The sequence below is a fragment of the Desmodus rotundus genome, chromosome 3, assembly GCF_022682495.2.
Source record: "Desmodus rotundus isolate HL8 chromosome 3, HLdesRot8A.1, whole genome shotgun sequence".
NCBI lineage: Eukaryota > Metazoa > Chordata > Mammalia > Chiroptera > Phyllostomidae > Desmodus > Desmodus rotundus.
This window is the reverse complement of record NC_071389.1, coordinates 133,807,551-133,821,845: the sequence shown is the minus strand read 5'-3', so window position 1 is coordinate 133,821,845 and position 14,295 is coordinate 133,807,551.

Sequence of the window (14,295 nt, the reverse complement as noted above, 5' to 3'; positions counted from 1 at the left end):
TAGGCCAGAGAGAGGTGTAGACTTAGGTCATCACGGCTCACAGACATACTTTTTGCTAACACAGATTATTTAAAGTTTGAGTTGGAAAGTCTTTTGCTGTACTCTCCAGTTAGCCACATGCTCAACCTCTCCCTTTCTTCTTACATCTTCTTGATTAAACTTGGTACATGGACTTGTCACCCAAAGGTCATGCAATGTAGGTACTCCTTCCCTTATCCAAATGAATACTGTGGTATACACGTGTTATTGATGTTGCAATTTGACTCTGAAGCTACTTTCAAGAATTTTGTTGCTGGGAAGGTGTTGGAATAACATTCACATCATTCATTCATACTTACATATTTGTCCTACAAAGGTTTTAAAACTGTTTTTCCTCTATATTATACATATTTCTAAATAGTTATTGGATTTGCTGTGTTTCACTATAATTTTGTCAAAACACTGCCCTGCACAGAGTATCATTCTCTTACATCTTCCTGAGGTCTCTAATTCTCTCAAACTCAACGAAGTATTGAGCTCTTTACCACTAGACTACCCCAGTCTTCACTAATCGCTCCCTTTTCTGAATTCCTGTAGCATTCCTAATGCCTATGCCTCAAACTTGTGACTGTAACCACTTATGAAAACACTTCTTTAGCCCTGGCTGGTGTGGCTCAGTGGACTGAGTGCTGGCCTGCAAACCAAACAGTCACTGGTTTGATTCCCAGTCAGGTCACATGCCTGGGTTGCAGGCCAGGCCTCTAGTAGGGGGCACGCAAGAGGCAAACATACATTGATGTTTCTCTCTTTCTCCCTCCCTTCTTCTCTCTAAAAGATAAATAAATAATATCTTTAAAAATAACAAAAATAAAAATTAAATTAAATCTTTTTTAAAAAAAGAAAACGCTTCTTTAGCTATATCCTTCTAAACCCTCACTGTTTAATTTTTGAGAGAAGAATTGGGTCTTACATTCTCTTATTTGCAGACCTTCCCCCAGTGAAATATTAGTGAACTGAAGTTACAAATAAGCAGTCACAGAAACACAGTGTGTCCAAAATTCAGGGAGTGTGTCCAAGGAGAAACGGAGCAAGCGACCTGCCAATGGCTAAGAGTTGTGCAATCAGTAACATTTAAGACAAAGTGGACGGAGAGTCGGGCTTCACAGAAACTCAGTAAAATTTCAGTCTAGTCACGATAACATGACAATTAGAAATAAAGACAATGAGATTCGACTGAAAAGCCCCAATTATTATAATGGTTAGTTAATTAATAAGAAAGAAAGTTTTCAAAGAACTGGGGGTTTTTGTTTGTTTCACTTTTTAAAGAAATGAAATACAGCGGCTAAAATAACCAAAGTCTCTGTTGCACAAACTACAAGAAAGACTTGCTGTTTGGTTTTATAGCAATGAGCCTAAGAATCTTTTTACGCCTATCAGCACACTCTCAGAATCGGGTACTTGAATATATTTCAGGACGCAACCACAGAAGGCATTAATAGATAACCGACTAGTATAAGGGCCATTTCACTCAATTCCATTGTATTTCAAGTCTTTAGCAAGTTTACCATGTATTAATTGAGAAATTAATCTAAGAAGAAACACACAAGGCTGTAAAATTAAAACTGTGATAAGCACTATATCAAAAAGTTGGTGATACTATGAAGCTTCTAAATGGGGCATTTACTTACTTGTGTATGGCAGTGAAATTGCCCTGAGAAAGTAATAATTATATTGAAATATGAAGAAGAAAGAAGTTAAATGGTGGGGAAAATAAGACAGAAAAGGAAGCTCTCAGGCGGAGGAAGAGTACATAACCACATTCGAAGGTAAGTCAGTCTAGAGTACTGCAAGCCGAGGGAAGGGTGGAGGAAAATGAAGCTGTGAAGGTAAATAAGGTTAAAACTTAAAGACCTGTTTGTGGGCCCTGCCAAATATTTTGGCCCTATAAGTAAAGGAAACTTTGCAGTGAGAGTTCAGTGGCATAGACCATTGTGGCTTCGGTGTGAAGAAGGCATTTATTTAATGGTGCAACATCAGGTATGGGGAGAGTAGTCGGGGATATTGCAGTAGGAAGGCGACAATGCTGTGTGGACTGCGGCATAGCAGTGAAGACAGAAAGAAAATGCATTTGGGAGATATTTAGGATGGAAAGTCTATTTATGGTGTTGAACTCTATTTGGCAGAAAGGAGAGGGCAATGGATGTAGATGCTGAAAACACTGGAAGAGGTCCCTTTTGGTGGGACTATAATAAGTTCACAGATGTTGACTTGTAGGTGCCTTTGAGATACCCAGATAGGAATATTGGAAACCTAGTTTGGAATCCGTTTCTAGAATCCAGAATATCAGGGCTATAAATATAACGTTGTTGAGTGATTTGCATATGTTTGGTAGTAGAATGGCTGAACAGCATCCAGACTTATTTTCATTTGCTGATCGCTTTGCTGCATTGTAAAAATTTTCTCGACAGTGCATGGCTGGTCAAGTACACTCACCGAGAGAGCCAATGACTGGCCTTAATTATAGTTGGGGTTTTGCAGGAAGGAGAAAATATAAAGAAGAAGAAAATATAAAGGGAATTAAGAGTATTATTGATAGTGTAGTGAAATTTGAATTGTAGACTCTCGTGAAATTGAAGGTACTTGAAGTCAGGGAGGTAGGAAAGGAGGTCAGTGGACTTGAGATACCAATGAATGCAAAAGCCGCTGGAATGGGAGAAGTCTGAGGTCAGAGTGGGGTGTGCTTTAATTCTGACCGAAGGTGAAATAGTTACAGGTGGCAGCCTGATACTCATCAGAATGAACGTGGTGATGGAGCGGAAAAGAAACCTTTGGCAGCGAGCTCGAACTGCCGAGGAGCTGCATGTTGAATATTTCACAACTACAAAGCAAAGAGGAAGAGAAAAGAGTTATGGAGATAAAATCACAAAGGCCCACATACTCTTTATACTATTTTCGCTTAAGAATATTAAAGAAACAAGGGCATATGCAGTTCCAGGAGCTTTAAATAAATTATCAGAGTAAACACTTTGGGGCTTTCTCAGTTTTGAATTTCAGTGGCAAGGATTTGTATATCAGGACCTAGTGCTTTTGGATATTTCACATTCCAAAATGCTCATGTGTCTCATTATCACAAAAAAATAAAATATAGTGCAGGAAAAAGTCTATATTGACAGTTTTGATCATTAGGAAACAGTGAGGACAGTCACACAATATTTCCTAGTAACCTCTTGGACAGCGAAAGGAAATGTAATTAAGATGTTGAATAATTTAATGATGTACATTCTCCAGAGCATATCAACTTTTACTGCTGTTGCTATTTCCAGATCCTATTTTCCAGCCAGCGATTTTTTTATGAGTTGAGATATCCACTTGAAACCTTAATCATTCTCAGAGATCCAGCTCTAAAATGGAACCCAGGGCTTTTCCCCCCACTTGAAACTCACTTGAACAAACTAGATCTGTTCTGCCAACCGCTTTTAAGAATTATGGAGGGCAAACCAAGGAAAATGCTTAAGAATAATGTAATAGATTTTTGAAGGCACTGGTTACACAGACTTTTCCTGTGAAAACTTCAATGTTGAATTTTCAGGTCACAAAATGAATTGCTGGTGGCATATCTGAAATAATATAACTAGAGAATAATTAGGAAGCAAATTTTTTGCAGTCCGCATGCTAATTTGAAGACTTCCATTGATTTTCAATTTGCACTTAGTATTATTTCAATGAATCCACTTTCCAAATTCTATCATTGTTACCTAACACTTATGTACACACTTTTACCCTGGCCTTAAACCATAATCCTCATTCAATGCCGGATTGTTTGCATGCTCAGCTTTGTCTCCGTTGGTCTCCTGGCTCTTCCATTGTTCCTGTGTAGTCTTTACCTTGGGGTACTCTGTTCTGCAAAGTGCCTCCTCAATTTTGCAAATGTTTTTCTTCTCCAAGTGAAGTAAAATACATTGATTGATTTCATCCCATCATTGATTTCCAAGCTGCAGCAGGCAGAATAATGTGCCTCCAGAGACCTCTGCGTGATTACCCCAGAAACCTACAAATGTGTTATATTACATGGCAAAGGGGAATTAAGGTTGCAAGTGGCATTACATTGCCTATTAGCTGACCTTAAAATAGAGAGATTATTTTGAGTTTTTACAATGTAATTGCAAGAACCCTTAAAAGTGGAAGAAGGAGACAGAGAGGGGTCAGAGTTAAAGATATTTGATAGAAGGGGCTTTGAGCCAAGAAATTCAAGTAACTTCTAGAAGCTAACAAAAAAAGAAAGAAACAGATTCTGTCCTAGAAACCCTGGAATGAATACAGCCAAGCTAACAGCTTGATTTTAGCCCTGCAAGGCCCACTTTAGAGTTCTGCCCTCAAGAACAGTAATATATATTTGTGTTGTTTTAAACCACTATGTTAGTGAAAATTTGTGATAACGTAAGAGAAAACTAATACACAAGCTTTTACCTATGTGTCTATCAGCAATTTTCTGCTCTGAATTCTTACCTTTGTCAACAACATCCACCAATTCTCTATCCACATCAGTGACTAGCACTGTTATCAAATCCACGCGTTAGTTTACTGCATAGTAGTTAGGGTTTTTCATTACTAAGGGGAAATATAATTTTGGAAAACCCAGCATTAGAGATGATGGGTGCTTAACGGTAACACTGCAGAGGAGGATCGCTTTCCTCAGTGTCTGTTCACGGCATTCACCGGGCTGTCTCATCTGCCGGCTGTTTTACCCTTATTCCTGAATTCTCTCCTCTCATCGTGTACCAGAGTCAGAGCCAAACCCACTGGAACGTGCTCTGTTTGCAACCTAAGTCGGTATCTAGGATACATCCTAATAACCCTTATTTTTGTTGCTTATTAAAGCAGCGTGTGAAGTATCTCTTCTTCTTAGGGATTCCACAACTAATTGGAAGAGATATGTTGATCATCTAATTTATCTAATAAATAACAATTTCCAAATGCATTAACTTCAAATAATTTCTAATAATGATAATTTGAATTGTCATCAAACTTTCACAATTAGTATGAAGTAATTAAAAGATGAAGAAAAGTTCAAAGAAGAGAAAATAAAAATTGTAAGATATGTACAAAGCATAAAGTTTTTAATTTATATCATTGGGCCTAATATAACTTCTCACAGTTGTCAAGTATTGAGCTATTTTTCTTAAGATAACATCAAGGTTATGATTAGCCTATCAATGTTTATATACTTAAAGATGTTTCCACAGTGTGAGAAAATAATAATTAATTAATTAATTTCTGCCACCAACAGATGGAGTATGTTTCTTAGATTGATACTGAATCAAAAAGGTTAAAAAAAGATCTTTCCAGAGAAACACAGTATCTCTATATTTTAAGGGACCATTTCTTCTGAGCTGGTAGTTTGAAAGGAATCTAACATGTGGGCAAGTCAGCATGAAATAAACTCAGATCAAATTGTAAAACACAAAGCCTAGGAAAAATATTCTGAATCTCCTTCTCTTACCCTTTCTTCTGGAAAGTTCTCACAAATAATCGTAGCTCTGTTCTATTTGTGGAAAATAGCTATTCACTTACATAGGTAGATGTTGAATACTATTGAAAAATAAAATTCTTGTTCTTAATTACTTTAAGTAAATATTGTACTATTCTACAAATAGATGTAACATTATGGACAACCTAAGAGAGAAAGAAAGATGAGAGAGAGAGAGAGAGAGAGAGAAGGGAGAGAGAGAGACTGTCTGAATAGAAGTGGGTTGTCGCAGTGTTTGATGATTAAAGCAAAAATGTCCAAAAGTCAGGCCTTTCTCCTATATATAGATATCCCCATTGTGCCTAATTAAACTTTTCAACAGGAATACTTGATGTCCAGTTACCTCACCTGAACTGCCACAGAAAACAATATCCTTTATATTCTATTAATAAAAATGGAGTTCATGAAAGGCTCACAGTTTTGCCATTCTGAGTCATTAAACAATCTACATCACCTGAGATAGGTTTTGAAAATCAGCATATAAGTTTCCTTAATTCTTTTTATGAAGCTTCATATATGCCATACAACATAAGCAATGTTTCATTATTATCTAAACTTTCCTACTGGAATTTGGATTGTCATAGAAATAAAATTATTAGTATGCACCTTAAAGATAAATGAAACTTCTTATATTTTCATTTATAGAATTAACCTTCAAATCCTTTGAAGTTAAAACAACTTCAATAGTTAGAATATTATATTAATTTCATCTTTGAGAAGTCATACCTTGAAGAAAAAGAGTACTAGGACCAAATACAGTACATTGCCCACAGGTTTATAAAACAAGTTTGCTTCTGGTTTACGTAATCAACTAAATTTGGCAAAAATTTCCCTTTTGTCTACTACCATACATTTCCATAGTTTCCAAACCAGAGGAAGTTTTAAGGAATAAAAAGAAAAATAAGAGTAATTTGGATCTAAAAATCTCATCACTAAGTCATGGAATAAAATAGGTCCTACTTTTATTCAATTGTGCTCCAGCCATATAAATCTACTTAGAGTGAAAAATGGCCTATTTTTCACTATATGATTTTTTTCACCAGAATGCAATTTTTAAATATTTTATGTAAGTTCTATGTTCCATTTTCTGAACAGGTTAGAACATTAACTGTCATTTTGATTGTTTTGTCAATCCATTGAAACATAAAAATCAATATTTAGGAGAAGAGTTGTTCATTTTTGCTGATTTTTTAACAGAGCCAATTTGTAAATTATATTAGTTTTATTTAAACATTATTAAAGTTATTAAAGTTTATAAATAGTTAAGTAATCCAGAGCATCAGCTTCACAAAGGAAACAGTCTTTGTTCACTAATATAACCAAAGCACTTAGAAGAATGCCTGTAAAATAGTAAATAATCAATACAAAAAAACCCCAACAACCCAGAATTATATTCTGGAGGTTGGGCCCCTTGTAGTACAGGTTACTTGTGAGAAGCTGCGCTAGGCTTCAGTGCTTTTTTCTTTTTATTTTTGAAGACTCTTCAAAGCGATTGCCCATTTCATGATGGGTGATTTATGAGCGCACCTGAGTGTTCAGCGGTTTTTGACCAAAACCAGCAGGACCCTTGTGTCCCACCCTCCCTACTCACCGGATCTTGCCCCAAGCAACATTTTTTTGTTTTCTTCCCTGGATGAAAAGATTCTTAGAAGGAAACATTTTGCCTGTGTGGAAGAGGTGAAACAAAAAATGGCAGAAGCACTAAAAAGCATCAAAAGCAACGAGTTCAAAAACTGTTGTGAGCAGTGGAAAAAAATGGCTCGATACGTGTATTGCATCAAATGGAGAGTACTTTGAAGGTGACAGAAGTTTAAACATGTAAGAATAAATACACAATGTTTAATAAATAAATTCCATTTTTGGTGTTCCCCTTATATTTTTAACACTAAAGCTACCACATGCTTTTTAAAAACTGCAGAAAATAATCATTCATTGCTCTGATCTTTGGAATCAATGTATGAATGTTTATTCATTCTATTCAAATTTAAGTAAATAAAATATATTTTTTTACTAAAAATGTGAAAGATATTTTGAAATAATTTTTTAATTTTTTTACTTTTTTCTTTTTTATGTGATATAGCAGAGATTCAAAATACAGTATTAGTGTACAAATTTAATGTTCCAGTTAAATTACTTCTCAATTCTATTTTAAGTTTAAGCTATGTGTCTTAAAGAACAATAGACTTATAAATTCTTCAGCAGTTCACACACAGTTTTAAAAGTTGAAATATAAAGGTCTGTAGATTCTACTTTTAAAAAAGATTTTATTCATTTATTTTTAGAGAGAGGAAGGAAGTGAAGGAGGAAGAGGGGAAGAGAAACACTGATCAGCTGCCTCCCACACAACCCCAACTGGAGACCTGGCCCACAACACGGGCACGTGCCCCTACAGGAAATCAAACAGGCAACTTTTAGCTTTGCGGATGACACCCAACCCACTGAGTAACATCGGTCAGGGCATTTAGATTCCGCCTTTGAAGGTGTTTCCTTTTATAAAAACAACATACTTAACTTTATATTTGGCACACTGAATATAGGGGATATTTTGCATCTGGATTAGGTGTATAAATGCCTTTTTCCCCCCTAATGTAGAGAAAATGAGAGCATTGATTCTTTAGTGAATATTACTTGGCTAAAAAAATAAACCCCATTTCATCATGACATTTATTCTAAGGCACCTGGTTCTTTTATATTTTGTTCTATTTCAGATTGAAGGTATTAGAACTTGCAAATAAACTTCAATTTGAAAGTTAAAGTAGTCTTTTGAAAAAGGCATGCCTAAAAATTATCTTTTTTATCATTGATATTTAATATAGAAACTATATTGCACTATGTAAGCCCAAAGTTTATTCATATTAGTAATTATAACATAAGCCCACTGCCACAGCAGGGCTCTAGGTAGAAGAGAGTAGCTGTGTGTTTTATTATTAATGTGTGTGGAGAGGGAAGCTCTGTAAGTTTTCCACTTGCAGAATATTTCATTCCTCCAGTAACAAAAATTTTTTAAAGACTTTTCTGTTGTTTATAGCTTTTATGTGTGAATATAATGAAATAAAATGCTAAAAATGTATTTTATGTGGGTTTACTTAGTCACAAGTAAAATTTCACTTATTTTGTATGTGGTTTCTTTTTTTTTTTTTTTTTTTTAATATATTTATTGATTATGCTATTACAGTTGTCCCATTTCCCCCCCCACTCCACTCCATCCTGCCCACCCCCCTCCCTCTCACATTCCCCCCCCATAGTTCATGTCCATGGGTCATACTTATAAGTTCTTTGGCTTCTACATTTCCTACACTATTTTTACCCTCCCCCTGTCTATTTTCCACCTATCATCTATGCTACTTATTCTCTGTACCTTTACCCCCCTCTCCCCCTCCCACTCCCTTATTGACAACCCTCATGTTCTAGTTGTTTGCCTAGTTTGCTCTCATTTTTGTTTTATGTGTGGTCGTTAATAACTGTGAGTTTGGTGTCATTTTTACTGTTCCTATTTTTGATCTTTTTCTTAGGTAACTCCCTTTAACATTTCATATAATAAGGGCTTGGTGATGATGAGCCTCTTCAACTTGACCTTATCTGAGAAGCACTTTATCCTCCCTTCCATTCTAAATGATAGCTTTGCTGGATATAGTAATCTTGGACGTAGGTCCTTGCGTTTAATCTTGGGTAATGTAATTATGATGTGTCTTGTTGTGTTCCTCCTTGGGTCCAGCTTCTTTGGGACTCTCTGAGCTTCCTGGACTTCCAGGAAGTCTATTTCCTTTGCCAGATCGGGGAAGTTCTCCATTATTTGTTCAAATAAGTTTTCAATTTTTTGTTCTTCCTCTTCTCCTTCTGGCACCCCTATAATTCGGATGTTGGAACATTTCAAGGTGTCCTGGAGGTTCCTAAGCCTCTCCTCATTTTTCCAAGTTCTTGTTTCTTCATTCTTTTCTGGTTGAATGTTTGTTTCTTCCTTCTGGTCCATACCATTGATTTGAGTCCCAGTTTCCTTCTCATCACTATTGGTTCCCTGTACATTTTCCTTTGTTTCTGTTAGCATAGGCTTCATTTTTTCATCTGTTTTTCGAATAGATTCAACCAAGTCTGTGAGCATATTGATAACCAGTGCTTTGAACTGTGCATCCGATATGTTGGCTATCTCTTCGTCGCTTAGTTGTATTTTTTCTGGAGCTTTGAAGTGTTCTGTCATTTGGGCCATTTTTTTTGTTTGTTTGTCTTGGCGCGTCTGTTACTTTAAGGGGAGGAGCCTTAGGTGTTCACCGGGGCGGGGTAATGCTGGTCGCTGCGCAGTGATGCTGTACGTGGGGGTGGGGCCGAGAGGGAGCAATGGCGCCCGCTTCACTCTCCTCCGGATTTCAGTCTTTCACTCCGCTACCCACAATCAAACTGGGCCCCTCTGGTGCTGGTTCCCGAGTGGGTGGGCCTGTGCACACTCTAGGCCCCTGTGGGTCTCTCCAACAACCTCTCCTGTGAGGCTGGGAGTCTCTCCTGCCGCCCCAACCCCCAGGGGCGCTTTCAATCAGAGGTTTGAGGCTTTATTTCCCCGAGCTGGAGCCCTGGGTTGCGCAGCGGTCTGCTTCTCTGCCCGCCGTTCGTCCGGTTTATCTGTGGGCGAATGTGGTGCCGCAATGTGCTACCCGCCACTCTGCCTGCCCCGTTCTCCGCCACTCTGAGTCCGGCCCTCTGGGTTTATCTGTGCAAATGTGGGACCGCAGGGTCTGCTAGTGCTCGGACTGCCTGCGCCATTTGTCCCACACTCCGCCAGTCTCAGTCCCGCCACAGCCACGGGAGTCCTCTCCACCCCAGTGCCGTCTCCGCCCCTCCTACCAGTCTGGATGAATGATTATTTTCTGTTTCCTTGGTGTTGGTCCCCCTTGCTGTTCGATTCTCTGTCAGTTCTGGTTGTGCGAGGAGGCGCAGTGTGTCTACCTACGCCGCCATCTTGGTTCTCCCTCATGACTTCTAATCGGTTTCTTTGTAGTATATGATTACTATTCATATCTGGTATCAGACACTATCTTTGGACAACTGCAACTGATTTTAATTTCTACCCAAATACTGTCCTGCAATTTCTTCACCTCAAACTTTACCAGTATTTTATTCCAGCAAAATAAAAGGGATTTTTGGTAATTATTTTGAAAATAACTGTTATCTGAATTCATTTTTCCCTCTTTGGTCCTCCAATGACCAAAAGAATTGAATTGAATTAGTCAATCTTTACAATTCACAGCTTTTATTTTATTATTTTATTTTATTTTATTTCATGTTTATTAGCCTCTACGCCCACTCACTCTCCCTCACAGACAATCATTGTCGAATATTTAATTCGTGACCTGAAAAGTCTTGTACACGTAGAATATACATGAGATCTTGTGTGTGCTTAAGTTGTCCCACAGACCTCATTCTTTGCTGCGTTTTCCCCTTGACAGGACGTTTTTCAGGTCTATTCATGTTGTTGTTTGGTATCCCATTTAGTGCTTCAGCTGCTTCATAATGATGCATATTTTGCTTTTCCATTATCCTAAAACTTACAAAACTAGGTTTATTTCAGTTTTCTGCCAAAAAATTTGTATTATGAAGAAAGGCTTCCTCACTTGGACACCGGCATATCTGTGTGAGATTTCCTCTGTGATCCACGACTGGGTGGTATAGCAGAGCACATGCACGCTCCCTGTGGTTAAGTAGGGCAGCTCTGTGCTGTAGAGCAGCTGTGACCATTTATACTCCTGCCGAAACATAGGCTTCCTACAATCCACCAATGCTTGGAAACAATCAGACTTGTTAAATTTACCAAGAATAAAATAGCACTGCATTGTCATTTTAATTTGTTCTTTTCTGATAAGCATAAGCTATGAGCATTTCTACATATACGTTTTAGTCATTAGTGTTTCTCTATGAATTACTTCTTTTGCTTACATTTGTCTTTTTAAATCATATTTAACTGATTATGCTATTACAGTTGTCCTAATTTTCCCCCTTTTCCCGCCCTCCACACAGCACCCCCCACTCCTTCAGGCAATGCCCACACCATTGTTCATGTCCATGGTCATGCTTAGGTTCTTTGGCTACTCCATTTCCTATATTGTTCTTCACATCTTGTACCAAGGCTATTCTATAGCTACCTATTTGTACTTCTTAATCCCCTCACCTCTTCACCTATTCCCACAGACCTTCCTCCCACCTGGAAAACATCAAAATGCTCTCTGCACCCATGATTCTGTCTCTGTTCTTCTCTTTTGCTTAGCTTGTTTTTTAGAGTCAATCATTGATAGATACATATTTATTGCCATTTATTGTTCATAGTTTTGATCTTCTTTTTCTTTTTTTTTTTTTTTTAAATTTATTTATTGTTATTTAATTACAGTTGTATGCCTTTTCCCCCATCCCTTCACCCCACCCCAGGTGAACCCACTTCCCTCCCCCCTCTCCACCCTCCCCCTTGGATTTGTTCATGTGTCCTTTATAGTAGTTCCTGTAATCCCCTCTACCCACTGTCCCCGCCCCCACCCCCCACCCCCGCCCATGCTATTGTTACATTGTTCTTAACTTCAATGTCTCTGGTTATATTTTGTTTGCTTTTTCCTTCTATTGCTTATGTTCCAGTTAAAGGTGAGATCATATGGTATTTGTCCCTCACTTCCTGGCTTATTTCACTTAGCATAATGCTCTCCAGTTTCATCCATGCTGTTGCAAAGGGTATAAGCTCCTTCTTTCTCTCTGCTGCATAGAATTCCATTGTGTAAATATACCATAGTTTTTGGATCCACTCGTTTGCTGATGGGCACTTCGGTTGCTTCCAGTACTTGGCTATTGTAAATTGTGCTGCTATGAACATTGGGGTGCACAGATTCTTTTGGATTGGTGTTTCAGTGTTCTTAGGGTATAATCCCAGCAGCGGAATTACTGGGTCAAAGGGCAGTTCCATTTTTAGTTTTCTGAGGAAATTCCATATTGTTTTCCACAGTGGCCTCACCAGTCTGCATTCCCACCAACAGTGCACTAGGGTTCCCTTTTCTCCACATCCTCTCCAACATTTGTTTGTGGATTTGTTTATGTTGGCCATTCTGACTGGTGTGAGATGATACCTCATTGTGGTTTTAATTTGCATCTCTCTGATGGCTAGCGATGCTGAGCATCTTTTCATATGTCTCTGGGCCCTCTGTATGTCTTCCTTGGAGAAGTGTCTGTTCAAGTCCTTTGCCCATTTTTTAATTGGGTTGTTTGTCTTCCTGGAGTGGAGTCGTGTGAGTTCTTTATATATTTTGGAGATCAGGCCCTTGTCTGAGGTATCATTGGCAAATATGTTTTCCCATACTGTTGGTTCTCTTTGTAATTTGGTGCTGTTTTCTTTAGCCATGCAGAAGCTTTTTATTTTGATGAGGTCCCATTTGTTTATTCTTTCCTTTATGTCCCTTGCTTTAGGGGATGTGTCTGTGAGGATGTTGCTGCGTGGAATGTCTGAGATTTTCCTGCCAATGTTTTCCTCTAGGACTTTTATGGTGTTACGACTCATATTTAAGTCTTTTATCCATCTTGAGTTTATTTTCATGTATGGTGTAAGTTGGTGATCGAGTTTCATTTTTTTGCACGTAGCTGTCCAGATCTCCCAACACCATCTGTTGAAGAGACTGTTTTTGCTCCATTTTATGCTCCTGCCTCCTTTGTCAAATATTAATTGATCGTATAGATTTGAGTTTATTTCTGGGCTCTCTATTCTGTTCCATTGGTCTATGAGCCTGTTTTTATGCCAGTACCAGGCTGTTTTGATTACTGTGGCCTTGTAATACAGTTTGATATCAGGTATTGTGATACCTCCTGCTTTGTCCTTCTTTCTCAAAATTGCTGCTGCTATTCGAGGTCGTTTATGGTTCCATATGAATTTCTGCAATGTTTGTTCTATATCTGTGAAATATGTCATGGGTACTCTAATAGGGATTGCATTGAATCTATAAATTGCTTTGGGTAGTATGGCCATTTTGATGATGTTAATTCTTCCAATCCATGAACATGGTACATGCTTCCATTTGTTTGTATCTTCCTTAATTTCTTTCTTCAGTGTTGTGTAGTTTTCTGAGTACAGGTCTTTTACCTCCTTGGTTAGGTTTATTCCTAGGTACTTTATTTTTCTTGTTGCTATATCGAATGGGATTTTTTTCCTGATTTGTGTTTCTGCAGTTTCATTGTTGGTGTACAGGAATGCCTTTGATTTCTGGGTATTGACTGTGTATCCAGCTATTTTGCCAAATTCATTTATTAGGTCGAGTAGTTTTTGAGTGGAGTCTATAGGGTTTTCCATGTACACTATCATGTCGTCTGCAAACAGTGACAGTTTCATTTCCTCCTTTCCAATTTGGATGCCTTTTATTGCTTTTTCTTGTCTGATTGCTGTGGCTAGGACTTCCAATACTATGTTGAATAGGAGTGGTGAGAGAGGGCATCCTTGTCTTGTTCCTGATCTTAGTGGGAAAGCTCTAAGTTTTTGTCCATTGAATGTGATGTTGGCTGTAGGTCTCTCATATATGGCCTTAATTATGTTGAGGACTGCTCCCTTTATTCCCACTTTGCTGAGTGTTTTTATCAGAAATGGGTGCTGTATCTTATCGAATGCTTTTTCCGCATCTATTGATATGATCATGTGATTTTTGTCTTTGCTGTTGTTGATGTGATGTATTATGTTTATTGATTTGCGAATATTGTACCATCCTTGCATCCCTGGGATGAATCCCACTTGGTCATGGTGGATGATCTTTTTAATATATTGCTGGATGCGGTTTGCTAATATT